This window comes from Bos javanicus, chromosome X (genome assembly GCF_032452875.1).
Source record: "Bos javanicus breed banteng chromosome X, ARS-OSU_banteng_1.0, whole genome shotgun sequence".
Lineage (NCBI taxonomy): Eukaryota > Metazoa > Chordata > Mammalia > Artiodactyla > Bovidae > Bos > Bos javanicus.
The window spans coordinates 75,942,393-75,961,326 of record NC_083897.1 but is presented as its reverse complement, the minus strand read 5'-3'; positions in this window follow the sequence as shown (position 1 = coordinate 75,961,326).

Below are 18,934 nucleotides of genomic sequence, written 5' to 3'. Positions count from 1 at the left end.
CTTCTCCCTTTGTTTATTGATCAGTCTGGCCAATGGTTTGTCAATTTTATTTATCTTCTCAAAGGACCAGGCTATAGCTTTGTTGATTTTTGTTATGGTCTTTTTTGTTTCTTTTGCATTTATTTCTGCCCTAATTTTTAAGATTTATCTCCTTCAACTAACCCTGGGGTTCTTCAGTTTTTTCCTTTTCTGGTTTCTCTAGGTGTAGAGTTAGATTATTTATTTGATTTTTCTCTTGTTTCTTGAGGTGAGCCTGTATTGATATGAACCTTCCCCTTAGCACTGCTTTTGCTGAGTCCCATAGGTTTTGGGTTGTTGTGTTTTCATTTTCATTCATTTCTATGCATATTTTGATTTCTTTTTTGATTTTTCTGTGATTTTTTGGTTATTCAGAAGTGTGTTGTTTAGCCTCCACATGTTGGAATTTTTAATAGTTTTTTTTTTTCATGTAATTGACATCCAATCTTACCTCATTGTAATCAGAAAAGATGCTTGAGATGATTTCAATTTTTTTTTGAATTTACGAAGGCTAGATTTATGGCCCAGGATGTGATCTATCCTGGAGAAGGTTCCGTGTGCACTTGAGAAAAAGGTGAAATTCTTGGTTTTGGGGTGAAATGTCCTATATATATCAATTAGGTGTATTTGGTCCATTGTGTCATTTAAAGTTTGTGTTTCCTTGTTACTTTTCTGTTTAGTTGATCTATCCATAGGTGTGAGTGGGGTATTAAGTTCTCCCACTATTATGTTATTGTTAATTTCCCCTTTCATACTGGTTAACATTTCCCTTACATACTGTGGTTCTCCTATGTTGGGTTCATATATATTTACAATTGTTAGTTATACCTTCTTGGATTGGTCCTTTGATCATTATGTAGTGTCCTTCTTTGTATTTTTTCACAACATTTATTTCAAAGTCTATTTTATTTGATATGAGTATTGCTACTCTTGCTTTCTTTTAGTCTCCATTTGCGTGAATATCTTTTTCTAGCCCTTCATTTTCAATCTGTATGTGTGCTTTACTTTGAGGTGAATCTCTTGTAGACAGCATATTTAGGGGTCTTATTTTTGTATCCGTTCAGCCAGTCTTTGTCTTTTGGTTGGGGCATTCAACCCATTTACATTTAAGGTAATTATTGATCAGTATGATCCCATTGCCATTTATTTTATTGTTTTGGGCTTGACTTTATACACCCTTTTTGTGTTTCCTGTCTAGAGAAAATCCTTTAGCATTTGTTGGAGAGCTGGTTTGGTGGTGCTGAATTCTCTCAGCTTTTGCTTGTCTGTAAATATTTTGATTTCTCTTTTATATTTGAATGAGATCCTTGTTGGGTACAGTAATCTGGGTTGTAGGTTTTTCTCTTTTATCATTCTTAGTATGTCCTGCCATTCCCTTCTGGCCTGAAGAGTTTCTATTGAAAGATCAGCTGTTATCCTTATGGGAATCCCCTCTGTGTTATTTCTTGTTTTTCCCTTGCTGCTTTTAATATTTGTTCTTTGTGTTTGATCTTTGTTAATTTCATTAATGTGTCTTGGCGTGTTTCACCTTGTGTTTATCCTGTTTGGGACTCTCTGGGTTTCTTGGACTTAGGTGCATATTTCCTCCCCCATCTTAGGGAAGTTTTCAACTATTGTCTCCTCAAGTATTTTCTCATGTCGTTTCTTTTTGTCTTCTTCTGGGACTCTTATGATTCGAACGTTGGGGCATTTCACATTGTTCCAGAGGTCTCTAAGGTTGTTCTCATTTCTTTTAATTCTTTTTTTCTTTTTTCCCTCTCTGCTTCATTTGTTTCCACCATTCTATCTTACACTTCACTTATCCTATCTTCTGCCTCAGTTATTCTACTGTTGTTTCCCTGCAGAATGTTTTTGATCTCAGTTATTGCATTATTCGGAGAAGGCAATGGCAACCCACTCCAGTATTCTTGCCTGGAAAATCCCATGGATGGAGGAGCCTCGTAGGCTGCAGTCCATGGGGTTGCTAGGAGTCGGACATGACTGAGCGACTTCACTTTCATATTCACTTTCATGCGTTGGAGAAGGAAATGGCAACCCACTCCAGTGTTCTTGCCTGGAGAACCCCAGGGACAGCGGAGCATGGTGGGCTGCTACCTATGGGGTCTCACAGAGTCGGACACGACTGAAGTGACTCAGAAGCAGCAGCATTGCATTATTCATTATTGATTGACTCTTTTTTATTTCTTGTAGGTCCTTGTTAAACGTTTCTTGCATCTTCTCAATTCTTGTCTCCAAACTGTTTATCTGTAACTGCATTTTGTTTTCAAGATTTTGGATCATTTTTACTATCAGTATTCCTAATTGTTTTTCAGGTAGACTCCCTATCTCCTCCTCTTTCGTTTGGTTTGGTGGGCATTTATCATGTTCCTTTACCTGCTGAGTATTTCTCTGTCTTTAATCTTGTTTAGATTGCTGTGTTTGGGGTGGCCTTTCTGTATGCTGGAAATTTGTGGTTCCTCTTTATTTTGGAGGTTCCTCCTTGTGGGTGGGATTGGATGAGTGGCTTGTCAAGGTTTCCTGGTTAGGGAGGCTTGAGTCGGTGTTCTGGTTGGTGGAGCTGGATCTCTTCTCTCTGGAGTGCAATGAAGTGTCCAGTAGTGAGTTTTGAGGCATATGTGGGTTCAGTGTGACTTTGGACAGCCTGTATATTAATGCTTAAGGCTATGTTCCTGTGTTGCATGAGAATTAGTGTGGTATGTCTTGCTCTGGAACTTGTTGACTCTTGGCTGGAGCTGGATTTCAGTGTAGGTATGGAGGCCTTTGGATAAGCTCTTGTCAATTAATGTTCCCTGGAGTTAGGAGCTCTCTGGTCTTCTCAAGGTTTGGATTTTAGCCTCTTGCCTTTGGCTTTCAGTCTTATTCTTACAGTATCCTCAAGACTTCTCCATCCATACAGCACAGATGATAAAAGATCTAGGTTAATGGTGTAAATATTTTCCACAGTGAGGGACACCCAGAGAGGTTTTCAGAGTTACATGGAGAAGAGAAGAGGTAGGAGGGAGATGGAGGAGACCAGGAGGAGAAGAGGGGGAATCAACAGGGAAGAGAGCAATCTAGCCAGTAGTCAATTACCTATTGGCTCTTCACAGCCTGGAACACACAGAGAGTTCACAGAGTTTCACAGAGAACAGAAGAGGGAGGAAGGAGATAGAGGTGACCAGGAGGAGAAGAGGGGAGTCAAAAGGAGAGAGACAGATCTAGCCAATAATCAGTTGCCTAAGTGTTCTCCACAGCCCGGAATACCAAAAGAGATGTACAGAGTTGGGTAGAGGAGAGAAGGGGGATGAAGGAGATATAGGTGATCTCGGGGAGAAAACGGAGAGTTAAAAGGGGTAGGGGGCAATCAAGCCATTAATCACACTCTCAAGTAAAAATGGGTACTGAAGATTGGATTCTTATAGGTACAAAATTGGTAACGAATACCAAAAGGCAAAGATTGAAAATCTGTAGTAGAGGTTAGACTATCAAAAATACAATATTAAAAAAACTAAACAAAATCACAAAAATTATAAGGAATAAATATGAAATTTGCTTTAAAATAGGTTTTTTTTGCAATTTAGGTTATAAAAATGAAAATTAAAGGGGGTAATAAAGGCCTTAAAAATAAAAAAAAAATTAGAGAAATGATAATAGTAAAATATATCTAGGAATTTCTCTGGAGTTGTTGAGGGCAGTGTGGGGTCAGTTCAATTTCAGATAGTTCCATGTTCCAGCTTATAGTTCTTCTCGAGGTCTATAGGCCCCTTCCAATGTAGTCAGTGCTAACTACAGGGTTTATTCTGTTGCACCTGTCCCTTCCAAAGTGGTTCCCTCTGTTTATTTTGGCCTCTTCTGTTTCCAAGTCTCTTCAGTGTCTAGTTTCTGCCCTGACACAAGGGGGCCAAGGTGGTCACTTATTTAGGCTCACTTGTTCAGTTGTGCTGTGGGGAGAGAGATACATTTCAGACAAATATCACTGGTGCATGTGGGGAGTGCTCTCAGTGTCTGGGCCACAGTGGGTTTGTCCCTGCTCATGGTGTGTCTGCTTTCCCGGTCTACGCTGTTTAGGCTCCAGGTTGCTCTGCAGGGGAACTGTCTAAAGTCGGCCCTGGGTTGGGTGCACTTTCCAGATCTAAACCATTCAAGTTCAGGTTCTCGGGTACTCCACAAAGGCACAGACTCGGTTGGGTCTGCGTTTTGTGCCCTTCCCCGGTCTGAGCAACTCAGGTGACCAGGTGCTTGGCAAGCACACTCACCCCAGGTGGGCCGTGCATCTTATCCCCTCCCCAGTCCCAGATGCTTGGTTTCCTGGGCATGCTGTGGGAGCACTGTCTCACGTGTGCCATGTGCCTCTCTGAGGAGCTGATCTCTGGCTGTGACCCTTCTGGTGGATGTCAACCATCTAGGATCCCAGGAAGACTTCATTAGCAACTGGGAGCCTGCTCATAGTTTGGTGGAGGATGCCATCTCTGTTGCTGAGATTTCCCCTCACCTTCCAGCTCTGGCTTTTGCCCGCCTGCCTCACTGCCTCATGCAGGGAGTGGGCCAGTCCACAGCTGGCTTCCTCTCCTCTGGTATTCGCTCAGTCCTTTGTTCTGTGAGTGGGCTGGCAGTGCCTTAGGTTAGAGCTTTTCACGGGAAAGTTCTGTCTCTCTCTCTCTTTTCCCTTTTTTCCCCCCTCTCTCTGGCTATCCCACAGTTTTGGGTTGCTATCTCACGTTAGCTCCCTCAGATTGCCCTCAGGGCATTCAGGCCCAGTCCTTACCCTAAGCAATGCAGTCCATGCCTCCCTGTTCAGCTCCCACTTGCTGGTGGCAAATGTGAGTGTCTGGGCTACTTCTCTGCTGGGAGTTGCCATTAGGTGTGTAATCTGTGTGTATTATTTATTTATTTTTTCCTCCCAGTTATGTTGCCCTCTGAGATTCCAAAACTCCCCACAGACCCACGGGTGAGAGGGTTTCCTGGTGTTTAGAAACTTCTCCTGTTTCATGACTCCCTCCCCAGGATGGGTCTTTGCCCCTAACTCTTGTCTCTCTTTTTATCTTTTATATTTTGTCCTACCTCCTTTTGAAGACAATGGGTGTCCTCCGCCAGGATTCAGAAGTTGTTCTGTGGAATTTTTTCAGCGTTCAAATGATCTTCCAATGAATTTATGGGGGAGAAAGTGTTCTCCCTGGCATATTCCTCTCCCATCCTAGGACCTCCCTCTTGTCTTGGCTATTGTAAATAGTTCTGCAGTGAATATTGGGGTGCATGTATCTTTTTGAATTATGGTTTTCTCTGGTTATATGCCCAGGAGTGGGATTGCTGGATCATATGGTAGTCCCCTATTTATTTTTTTATTGAAGGATAATTGCTTTACAGAATTTTGTTATTTTTCTGTCAAACCTCAACATGAATCAGCCATAGGTATACATATATTCCCTCCCTTCTGAAACTCCCTCCCATCTCCTCCCACATCCCATCCCTCTAGATTGATACAGAGCTCCTGTTTGAGTTTCCTGAGCCATACAGTAAATTCCTGTTGGCTATTTTACATATGGTAATGTGAGTTTCCATGTTACTCTTTTCATATATATCACCCTCTCCTCCCATCTCCCCATGTCCATAAGTTTATTCTCTATGTCTGCTTCTCCATCGCTGTCCTGTAAATAAATTCTTCAGTACCATTTTTCTAGATTCTGTATATATGCATTAGAATATGATATTTATCTTTCTCTTTCTGACTCGCTTTACTCTGTATAATAGATTCTAGGTTCACCCACCTCATCAGAACTGACTCAAATGCGTTCCTTTTTATGTCTGAGTAACATTCCATTGTGCACGTGTACCACAACTTCTTTATCCATTCATCTGTCGATGGACATTTAGGTTGTTTTCACGTTCTCTATCTATTGTAAACAGGGCTGCAATGATCAATGGGATACATGTGTCTCTTTAAATTTTGGTTTCCTCAGGATATATGCCTAGGAGTGGGATTTCTGGGTCATAAGGCAGTTTTATTCCCAGTTATTTTAAGGAACTTCCATACCATCTTCCATAGTGGCTGTATCAATTTACATCCCCACCAATAGTGCAAGTTCAGTTCAGTTCAGTCACTCAGTCATGTCCAACACTTTGCGACCTTGTGAACTGCAGCATGCCAGGCCTCCCTGTCCATCACCAACTTCCGGAGTCCACCCAAACCCATGTCCATTGAGTCGGTGATGCCATCCAACCATCTCATGCTCGGTCGTCCCCTTCTCCTCCCATCCTCAATCTTTCCCAGCATCAGGGTCTTTCCCAATGAGTCAGCTCTTTGCATCAGGTGGCCAAAATATTGGAGTTTCAGCTTCAACATCAGTCCTTTCAATGAACACCCAGGACTGATCTCCTTTAGGATGGACTGGTTGGATCTCCTCGCAGTCCAAGGGACTCTCAAGAGTCTTCTCCAACACCAAAGTTGAAAAGCATCAATTCTTTGGTGCTCAGCTTTCTTCACAGTCCAACTCTCACATCCATACACGACCACTGGAAAAACCATAGCCTTGACTAGACGGACCTTTGTTGGCAAAGTAATGTCTCTGGTTTTGAATATGCTGTCTAGGTTGGTCATAACTTTCCTTCCGAGGACTAAGCTACTTTTAATTTCATGGATGTCTTCACTACCTTCAGTGATTTTGGAGTCCTCCTAAAATAGAGTCAGCCACTGTTTCCACTGTTACCCATCTATTTACCATGAAGTGATTGGACCGGATGCCATGATCTTAGTTTTCTGAATACTGAGCTTAAAGCGAACTTTTTCACTCTCCTCTTTCACTTTCTTCAAAGGCTCTTTAGTTCTTCTTCACTTTCTGCCATAAGGGTGGTGTCATCTGCATATCTGAAGTTATTAGTATTTCTCCCCACAGTCTTGATTCCAGCTTGTGCTTCATGCAGCCCAGCATTTCACATGATGTACTCTGCATAGAAGTTAAATAAGCAGGGTGACAATATGCAGCCTTGACGTACTTCTTTTCCTATTTGGAACCAGTCTGTTGTTCCATGTCCAGTTCTAACTGTTGCTTCCTGACCTTCATATATGTTTCTCACGAGGCAGGTCATGTGGTCTGGTATTCCCATCTCTTTCAGAATTTTCCACAGTTTGTTGTGATTCAAACAGTCAAAGAGTTTGGCATAGTCAATAAAGCAGAAATAGATGTTTCTCTGGAACTCTCTTGCTTTTTCCATGATCCAGCAGATGCTGGTAACTTGATCTCTGGTTCCTCTGCCTTTTCTAAAACCAGCTTGAACATCTGGAAGTTCATGGTTCATGTATTGCTGAATCCTGGCTTGGAGAATTTTGAGCATTACTTTACTAGCGTGTGAGATGAGTGTAATTGTGCAGTAGTTTGAGCATTCTTTGGCATTGCCTTTCTTTGGGATTGGGATGAAAACTGACCTTTTCCAGTCCTGTGGCCACTGCTGAGTTTTCCAAATTTGCTGGCATATTGAGTGCAGCACTTTCATGGCGTCATCTTTCAGGATTTGCAATAGCTCAAGTGGCATTCCATCACCTCCACTAGCTTTGTTTGTAGTGATGCTTCCTGAGGCCCACTTGACTTCACATTCCAGGATATCTGGCTGTAGGTGAGTGATCACCCATTGTGATTATCTAGGTAGTGAAGAACTTTCTTGTACAGTTCTTCTGTTTATTCCTTCCACTTCTTAATATCTTCTGCTTCTGTCAGGTCCCTACCATTTCTGTCCTTTATTGAGCCCATCTTTGCATAAAATGTTGCCTTGGTATCTCTAATTTTCTTGAAGAGATTTCTAGTCTTTCCCATTCTATTGTTTTCCTCTATTTCTTTGCATTGATCACTGAGGAAGGCTTTCTTATCTCTTCTTGCTATTCTTTCAAACTTTGCACTCAAATGGGTATAGCTTTCCTTTTCTCCTTTGCTTTTCACTTTCCTTCTTTTTGCAACTATTTGTAAGGCCTCCTCAGACAGCCATTTTGATTTTTTGCATTTCTTTTTTGGAGGTGGTCTTGATTCCTGTCTCTTGTACAATGTCATGATCCTCCGTCCATAGTTCATCAGGCACTCTGTCTATCAGATCTAGTCGCTTAAATCTATTTCTCACTTGCACTGTATAGTCGTAAGGGAATTGATTTAGGTCATACCTGAGTGGTCAAGCTGGTTTTAGAAAAGACAGAGGAACCAGAGATCAAATTGCCAACGTCCACTGGATCATCGAAAAAGCAAGAGAGTTTCAGAAAAACATCTACTTCTGCTTTATTGACTATGCCAAAGCCTTTGACTGTGTGGATCACAATAAACTGTGGAAAATTCTGAAAGAGATGGGAATACCAGACCACCTGACCAGCCTCTTGAGAAACCTGTATGCAGGTCAGGAAGCAACAGTTAGAACTGGACATGGAACAACAGACTGGTTCCAAATAGGAAAAGAAGTACGTCAAGGCTGCATATTGTCACCCTGCTTATTTAACTTATATGCAGAGTACATCATGAGAAACGCTGGGCTGGAAGAAGCACAAGCTGGAATCAAGATTGCTGGGAGAAATATCAATAACCTCAGATATGCAGATGACACCACCCTTATGGCAGAAAGTGAAGAGGAACTAAAAAGCCTCTTGATGAAAGTGAAAGAGGAGAGTGAAAAAGTTGGCTTAAAGCTCAACATTCAGAAAACTAAGATCATGGCATTTGGTCCCATCACTTCATGGGAAATAGATGGGGAAACAATGGAAACAGTGTCAGACTTTACATTTTTGGGCTCCAAAATCACTGCAGATGGTGACTGCAGCTATGAAATTAAAAAACGCTTACTTCTTGGAAGAAAAGTTATGACCCACCTAGATAGCATATTGAAAAGCAGAGACATTACTTTGTCAACAAAGGTCCATCTAGTCAAGGCTATGGTTTCTCCAGTAGTCATGTATGGATGTGAGAGTTGGACTGTGAAGAAAGCTGAGTGCTGAAGAATTGATGCTTTTGAACTGTGGTGTCGGAGAAGACTGCTGAGAGTCCCTTGGACTGCACGGAGATTCAACCAGTCCATTCTAAAGGAGATAGCCCTGGGTGTTCATTGGAAGGACTGATGCTGAAGCTGAAACTCCAGTACTTTGGCCACCTCATGTGAAGATTGATTCATTGGAAAGGACTCTGATGCTGGGAGGGATTGGGGGCAGGAGGAAAAGGGGACGACAGAGGATGAGATGGCTGGGTGGCATCACCGACTCGATGGACATGAGTCTGAGTGAACTCCGGGAGTTGGTGATGGACAGGGAGGCCTTGCGTGCTGCGATTCATGGGGTCGCAAAGAGTCGGACACGACTGAGTGACTTTACTTTCACTTTATGATTATACAGTGGAAGTGACAAATAGACTCAAGGGATTAGGTCTGATAGAGTGCTTGAAGAGCTATGGATGGAGGTTCTTAACATTGTACAGGAGACGGTGATCAAGATCATCCCCAAGAAAAGAAATGCAAAAAAGCAACGGAGGAGGAGGCCTGAGGAGGCCTTACAAATACCTGAGAAAGGAAGAGAAGGGAAAGGCAAAGGAGAAAAGGAAAGATATACCCATTTGAATGCAGAGTTCCAAAGAATAGCAAGGAAAGATAAGACAGCCTTCCTCAGTGATCAGTGCAAATAGAGGACAATAAAATGGGAAAGCCTAGAGATCTCTTCAAGAAAACTAGTGATAACAAGGGAATACTTCATGCAAAGATGGGCACAATAAAGGACAGAAATGGTATGGACCTAACAGAAGCAGAAGATATTAAGAGGTGGCAAGAATATACAGAAGAACTGTACAAAAAAGATCTTAATGACCTGGATAACCACAATAGTGTGATCACTTACCTAGAGCCAGAAATTCTGGAGTGTGTAGTCAAGTGGGCTTTAGGAAACAGCACTACAAAGCTAGTGGAGGTGATGGAATTGCAGCTCAGCTATTTCAAATCCTAAAAGATGATGCTGTGAAAGTGTTGCACTCAATATGCGAGCAAATTTGAAAACTCAGCAGTAACCACAGGACTGGAAAAGGTCAGTTTTCATTCCAATCCCAAAGAAAGGCAATGCCAAAGAATGTTCAAACTACCACACAATTGCACTCATTTCACATGGTAGCAAGGTAATACTCAAAATCTGTCAAGTTAGGCTTCAACATTACGTGAACTTAGAACTTCCAGATGTAAAAACTGGATTTAGACAAGGCAGAGGAATCAGAGATCAGAATGCCAACATCCTTTGGATCATAGAAAAATCAAGAAAATTCCAGAAAAAACATCTACTTCTGCTTCATTGCTTACTCTAAAACATTTGACTCTGTGGGTATCAACAAACTGTGGAGAATTTTTAAAGAGATAGGAATACCATACCACCTTACCTGCCTCCTGTGAAACCTGTATGCAGGTCAAGAAGCAACAGTTAGAACTGGACATGAAACAATGGCCTGGTTCAAAATTGGGAAAGAAATACATCAAGGCTGCTTATTGCAGAGTACATCATGCAAAATGCAAGTATGGGTGAAGCACAAGCTGGGATCAAGATTGTTGTAAGAAATATCAATAACCACAGATATGCAGATGACACAACCGTTATGGTAGAAAGTGAAGAGAAACTAAAGATGAACATAAAAGACTAGAGTGAAAAAGCTGGCTTAAGACTCAGCATTCAAAAAACGAAGATTATGCCATCCAGTCCCATCACTTCAAGGCAAGTAGATGGAGAAAAACTGGAAACACAGACAGACTTTATTTTCTTGGGCTCCAAAATCACTGTGGACCATTATTGCAGTCACGAAATTAAGACACTTGCTCCTTGGAAGAAAAAGTATGGCAAACCTAGACAGTGGATTAAAAAGCAGAGACATTTCTTTACCTACAAAGGTCCATATTGTCAAAGCTATGTTTTTTCCAGTAGTCATATGTGAGAATTGGACCGTAAAGATGGCTGAGCCCCAAAGAATTGGTGCTTTGAAACTGTTGTAGAAGACTTTTGAGAGTCCCTTGGACAGCAAAGAGATCAAACCAGTAAATCCTAAAGGAAATCAGTCCTGAATATTCATTGAAAGTACTGATGTTGAAGCTGAAGCTCCAATACTTTGGCTACCTGATACAAAAGACTGACTCATTGGAAAAGACCCTGATGCTGGGAAAGATGAAGGCAGGAGGAGAAGGGGACGACAGAGGACCAGATAGCTGGATGGCATGGCCAACTCAATGGACATGAATTTGAGGCAACTCTGTGAAATGGTGAACAACAGGAAACCTAGCATACTTGCAGTCCATGGTGTAACAAGAGTTGGACACGTTTGAGTGGCTGAACAACAACAATAATCCATTGTATATATGAATTACATTTCTTTTTATCCATTCCTCTGTCAATGGACATTTCCTCTGACCATTTTAAAATTGAATTGTTTGTTTTATTTTTTGATATTGAGTTGTATGAGATCTTTATATATTTTGGATATAACCCCTTATCAGACTAATCATTTACGACAATCATTTCTCTTTCAGTTGGTTGCATTTTCATTTTGATGATTTGTTTTTCTGTGCCAAAGCCTTTAGTATGATATGGTCCCATTTGTTTATTTTTGCTTTTATTGCCCTTATCTGAGGATGCAGATCAAAAAAATATTGCTAAGACCAATCCCAAAGAGTGTACTGCTGATATTTTCTTCTAGGGCTTTCATAGTTTCAGGTCTTACATTTAAGTTTAATACACTTTGAGTTTTTTTTTTTTTTGGTACATGGTGTGAGAAAATGGTCTGGCTTTATTCTTTTACATGAAGGTGTCCAATTTCCCCAACATCACTTATAAAGACACTGTCTTTTCCTCAATGTATATTCTTGTCATTTTTGTTTTAAATTAATTGACCATATGTGCATGGGTTTATTTTGGGGCTCACTCTTCTGGATGTTGAATGGATATTGAATTTTGTCAAATGCTTTTTCTGTATTGATTGTGATGATCTTGTGATTTTTATTCTTTGTTTTGTAAATGTGGTATATCACACTGATTAATTTGCAGATGTTGAACCATCCTTGCATCCCTGGAGTAAATCCTATTTGATCATGATGTATGATCCTTTAAATGTATTGTTGAATTTAGGTTGTTAATATTTTTTGAGCATTTTTGTATATATATTTATCAGGGGTATTGGACTGTAATTTTTTTTTAGTCTTTTTGTGTAGTTTTGGTATCAGGGTAATGCTGCCCTCATGGAATAAGTTTGGAAGTGTTGCCCTTTTCAATGTTTTGAAACAGTTTGAGAAGCATAGGTATTAACTTTTTTTAAAATTTTTTTAAAATTTTAACCACAGTATACTGTTTTTTCCTTTATTTTTAAAAACATTTTTATTTTGTATTGGATATAGCTGATTAACAATGTTGTGACAGTTGCAGGTGAACAGTGAAGGGACTCAGCCATATATAAACAAGTATCCATTCTCCCTCAAACTCCTGTCCCATCCAGGCTGCTACATAACATAGAGCAGAGTTCCATGCACTATACAGTAGGTCCGTGTTGGTATTAATCATTCTTTAAAGTTTGGTAGAATTCCCCTGTGAATCTATCTTTTATTTTTGGGGAGTTTTTGGATTATTGATTCAATTTCATTATTAGTAATCATTTTGTACAGATTTTTTCTTTCTGATTAAGTCCTGGAAGATTGTCTATTTTTAAGAATTTATCCATTTCTTTCAGATTGTTCTCTTTGTTGGCATATAACTGTCCATAGAATTATCTTAGTATTATCTGTATTTCTGTGATAATCAAGTGTAATTTTTCCTCTTTCATTTCCAATTTTATTTGGATCATCTCTCTTATTTCTAAGGAAAAATCTCAAATAAACAACCTAACTTTACAATTAAGGAATTAGGAAGAAAAGGACAACCAAGGCCTAAAGCTAGAAGAAAAAAGAACACACTCACTGTTTTATCTTTTGATGAATCTGGATAAAGGTTTATTAATTTTAACTTTTCAAAACCATCTGTTGGTTTCATTGATCTTTTCTATTGTTTGTTTTAGTCTGCATTATATTTATTTCCATTCTGATTTTTATTATTTTTTCTTCTTCTAACTAGTCCTTGCTTGTCCTTTTTTTTTCTAATTCCCTTAGTTGTAAAGTTAGGTTGCTTATTTGAGATTTTTCTTTTTCTTCTTTTTAATGTAAGCCTATATTGCTATAAACTTTCTACTTAGAACAGCTTTTGCTTCATCTCATAGATTTTGGATAGTTGTGCTTCTATTTTCATTTGTCTCAAGTATTTTTGATGTACTTTTTCACTTCTTCACTCATCTATTGTTTTTTAGTATCATGTTTTTTAGTGTCTATGTGTTTGTATATCATGTGATTTATCCTGGAGACTTTCTATGTTCATTTGAAAAGAATATATTCTACTGTTTTTATATGAAACACTATATGCTGCTGCTCCGGCTAAGTCGCTTCAGTCATGTCCGACTCTGTGCGACCCCACAGATGGCAGCCCACCAGGCTTCCCCGTCCCTGGAATTCTCCAGGCAAGAACACTGGAGTGGGTTGCCATTTCCTTCTCCGATGCATGAAAGTGAAAAGTGAAAAGTGAAAGTGAAGTCGCTCAGTCGTGTCGAAACACTGTATAGATATCTGTTAAGTCCATCTGGTCTAATGTGTCATTTAAGGTCACTTTTCCTTATTAATTTTCTGTCTTAATGATCTCTCCTTTTATGTAAGTGAGATATTAAAGTCTCTAAATATTATGTTTATTGTCAATTTCTTCCTTTATGTCTTTAAATATTTGCTTATATATTTATCAGCTTCCTTGTTAGGTGAATATATGTTTATGAATGTTATATCTTATTCTAGGATTATATTCTTTATTATTATGTACAGCCCTTCATGGCAAATAGATGGGGAAACAACAGAAACAGTGACAGACTTTATTTTCTTGGGCTCCAAAATCACTGTGGATGGTGATTGCAGCCATGAAATGAAAAGACACTCCAACCTCGAAAGAAAAGCAATGACAACCTATGCAACATATTAAAAAGCAGAGACACTACTTTGCCTACAAAGATTAGTATAGTAAAAGCTATGGTTTTTCCAGTAGTCATGTACGGATGTGAGAGCTGGACAGTAAAAAAAGGCTGAGCGCCGAAGAACTGATGCCTTCAAACTGTGGTGTTGAAGAACACTCTTGAGAGTCCCTTGGACTGCAAGGAGATCCAACCAGTAAATCCTAAAGGAAATCAGTCCTGAATATTCATTGGAAGGACTGATGCTGAAGGTGAAACTCCAATACTTTGGCCAACTGATGTGAAGAACTGACTCATTGAAAAAGACCCTGATAATGGGAAAGATTGAAGGCAGGAGGAGAAGGGGACGATAGAGGTTGAGATGGTTGGATGGCATCACTGACTCAATGGACATGAGTTTGAGCAAACTCAGGGAGATGATGAAGGACAGGGAGGCCTGGAGTGCTGCAGTCCATTGGGGTTGCAAAGAGTCGGACATGACTGAGCAACTGAACTGAACTGAACTAACTTTAGGTTTTGTTTGTTCTTTCTCTAGTTGCTCTATAGGTGTAAGGTCAGGTTGTTTATTTGTGTTTTGTCTTGTTTCCTGAGGTAAGATTATATTGATATGTATGTGCTCAGTCACTTCAGTCATGTCTGACTCTTTGTGACCCTATGGACTGTACCCTGCCAGGCTTCTCTGCCTATGGGATTCTTCAGGCAAGAACACTGCAGACTGAGTTGTCAATCTGCAATTGGGTTGCCATGCCCTCCTCCAGAGCATCTTCCACCCAGGGATCAAACCAGCATCTCTTGTGTCTCCTGCATTGCAGACAGATTCTTTAGCACTGAGCCATCAGGGAAGCTGGCCTATATTACTTAAACTTCCCCTTTAGAACTACTTTTTCTGTGTCCCATTGATTTTGGATTGTCATGCTTTCATTTTCATTTGTCTGTAAGTATTTTTTAACTTCCTCTTTGGCTTCTTCAGTAATACACTGGTTGCTTAGTGGCATGTTGCTTAGCCTCCAAGGGTTGGTTGGTTTGTTTGTTTGTTTTTTTACAGTCTTTTTTCCTTCTGGTTAATTTCTAATCTCACAGCATTGTGGTGAGAAAAGATGCTTCATATGAGTTTAATTTTCTTAAGTTTACCTAGGGTTGCCTTGAGGCCCAGCATGTGATCAATCCTGGAGGATATTCCACGTGCACTTGAGAAGAATGTGTATTTTGCTGCTTCTGGATAGAATGCTGTATAAATATTGATTAAGGCTATCTGGTCTAATGTGTCATTTAAAGCTTGTGTTTTCTTACTGATATTCTGTCTGCATGATCTATTCACATATGAAGTTGAGGTGTTAAAATCCCCCACTATTACTGTGTTACTGTCAATTTTTTTGTTTACAGCTGTTAGTATTTGTCTTAAATATTTTGGTGCTCTTATGTTGGGTGTGTATATATTTATAATTGTTATATCTTCTTCTTGAATTGATCCATTGATCATTATCTAGTTTCCTTCCTTGTCTCTTGTAACAGTCTTTAGTATAAAGTCTGTTTTCTTCAGATATGAGTATTGCTATTCCAGTTTTCTTTTGATTTCTATTTGCATGTTCTTGTTTAGTTGCTCAGTCATGTCCAACTCTTTGCAATCCCATGGACTGCAGTACACCAGGCTTCTCTGTCCTTCACCATCTCCCAGAGTTTGCTCAAACTCACAACCATTGAGTTGGTGATGCCATCCAACTATCTCGTCCTCTGTTGTCTCCTTTGTTTTCTGCCTTCAATCTTTCCCAGTATCAGGATCTTTTCCAATGAGTTGGCTCTTAGTATCTGGTGGCCAAAGAATTGGAGCATCAGTCCTTCCAATGATTATTCAGGACTGATTTCCTTTAGGATTGACTGGTTGGATCTCCTTGCAGTCCAAGGGACTCTCAAGAGTCTTCTCCAACACCACAGTTCAAAAGCATCCATTCTTTGATGCTCAACCTTCTTTACTTCCAGCTCTCACATCCATATGTGACTAATGGAAAAGCCATAGCTTTGACTATACAGACATTTGTAGGCAAAGAAATGTCTCTGCTTTTTAATATGCTGTCTAGGTTTGTCACCGCTTTTCTTCCAAGGGGCAAGCATCTTTTAATCCAAGAAAACAAAGTCTGTTACTGTTTCCATATTTTCTCTCTCTGTTTGCCATGAAGTAATGGGACTGAGTGCCATGATTTTCATTTGTTGAATGTTGAGTTTCTTTTTTTAAATTTTATTATTATTATTATTTTTTTACTGTACAATATTGTATTGGTTTTGCCATACATCAACATGCATCCGCCACGGGTGTACACATGTTCCCCATCCTGAACCCCCCTCCCACCTCCCTCCTTATACCATCCCTCTGTGTCATCCCAGTGCACCAGCCCCAAGCTTCCTGTATCCTGCATCAAACCTGGACTGGCGATTCATTTCTTATATGATATTATACATGTTTTAATGCCATTCTCCCAAATCACCCCCCCCCCTTCTCCCACAGAGTTCAAAAGACTGTTCTATACATCTGTGTCTCTTTTGCTGTCTTGCATACAGGGTTATCATTACCATCTTTCTAAATTCCATATATATGCGTTAGTATACTGTATTGGTGTTTTTCTTTCTGGCTTACTTCACTTTGTATAATAGGCTCCAGTTTCATCCACCTCATTAGAACTGATTCAAATGTATTCTTTTTAGGCTGAGTAAGAATGTTGAGTTTTAAGCCAGCTTTTTCCCTCTCTTCTTTCACCTTCATCAAGAGGCTCTTTAGTTCCTCTTTGCTTTCTGCCATATGAGTGGTGTCATTGGCATTTCTGGGGTTATTGATATTCTGCCTGCAATCTTGATTCCAGCTTGTGCTTCATCCAGCCCAGTATTTTGCATGATGTAATCTGCATATAATTTAAATAAACAGGGTGACAATATACAGCCTTGACGTACTCCTTTCCCAATTTGGAAGCAGTCCATTGTTTCATGCCTGGTTCTAACTGTTGCTTCTTGACCTGCATACAGGTTTCACAGGAGGCAGGTAAGGTGGTCTGGTATTCCAATCTCTTTCAGAATTTTCCATAGTTTGTTATGATTCACACAGTCAAAGACTTTAGCATAGTCAATGAAGCAGAAGCAGATGTTTTTCTGGAATTCTCTTGCTTTTTCTATGGTCCAGCAGGTATTGGCAATTTGATCTGTTTCCTCTGCTTTTTCTAAATCCAGCCTGTACATCTGAAAGTCCAAGGTTCATGTACTATTGAAGCTTAGCTTGAAGGATTTTGAGAATTACCTTGCTAACATGTGAAACGAGTGAAATTGTGTGGTAGTTTGAACATTCTCTACATTGTCCTTCTTTGGGATTGGAGTGAAAACTGACCTTTTCCAGTCCTGTGGCCACTGCTGTGTTTTCCAGATTTCTTGAATATTGATCTATTTGCATGGATTACCTTTTTTCATTCCCCTCACTTTCAGTTTGTATGTGTCCATAGATCTGGAGTTTTAAAAAATCTATTCAGCCAGTCTGTCTTTTGGTTTGAACATTTAATCCATTTACATTTAAGGTAATTATTGATATGTATGTTCTTATTGTCATTTTTTAAATTTGTGTTGAATTTGTTTTTTGGGTCTCTTTTGTTCTTTTCTCTTGTGATTTGATTACTAACTTTAATGTTGTGTTTGATTTCATTTTTTGTGTCTGTATCTATTGTAGATTTTCGGATTGCAGTTACCATGAAGATTTAATATAACAGTTTATACATAAACAAGATTATTTCAAGTTGCTGGTTTTTCATTTTAAATGCTTTTCCAATATCCTGCATTTGTACTCTCCTTATAATTTCTGTTTTTGATATTATAAATGTGTGCAGATGATTTTCTACCTTTACTGTGTGTTTGTCTTTACTGGTGAGTTTTTCCAATAGAAATTTTCTTGTTTCTAGTTTTGGTCTTTTCTTTCCTGTCTAGAAAAGTTCCTTTAGCATTTGTTACAAAACTAGTCTATTGATGGTAATTCTCTCAGCTCTTTTTTTTTTGTCAAACTTTTGATTTCTCCAGTGAATCTGAAAGACAGTCTTGCTGGGTAGAATATTCTTGGTTTTCGGTTCTTCTCTTTCATTGCTCTAAATATGTCATGCCACTCTCTTCTGACCTGCAGAGTTTCTGCTGAGAGATCTGATAAACTTATGGGCTTTCGTTTGTTTGTTTTTTGTCTCTTTTCCTTTGCTGTTACATATACTGTTTGTTTGTCTCTATCTTATGTCATTTTGATTACTATGTGTCTTGGCATGTTCCTCCTTGGGTTTATCCTGCCTGGGACTCTCTGCACTTTCTGGACTTGGGTGACTGTCTACTTTCCCATGTTAAGGAAGTCTTCATCTAATTATCTATTCCAACATTTTCTCAGGTACTTTCTCTCTTCTCCTTCTCAGACCCCTAGGATGTTGCTGCAATTGACATTGTCCCTGAAGTCTCTTGTTGTTCAGCCACTGCTGCAGCATGCCAGGTTTGCCTGTACTTCACTGACTCCGAGAGTTTGCCTTTCTGGTGTAAAGAACTTGAAAGTTGACAAGTCCATCACCACACTTGAAAAAAAAAAAAAAAAAACTGAACAAACTGAAAATCAACAATGCTTCTTAGATCCCTTAGAGAATAGAGGTCACAGGGCAAGCTCCTATGCCCAAAATTTGAGAGACAAATGAACACAGAGAATCACAGATTTTAAGGCTGTTATTTCAAATATTGAAAAAATTATTTATAGACACAGTCAAGGTGATTATAATAGGTTTCTGCTTCCAAAGTGCCCCTTGTAGCATTGAGGAATAGTTTGATAAGCAAGACTTTGTGGTTATAGTTTTTCCCTTTTCCAGAGTTGGGACTTCCAAAGCTTTAGATCTAGAAACCTCCATAATTGTTCAACTTATTTTGTTCAAAGCTGAGTT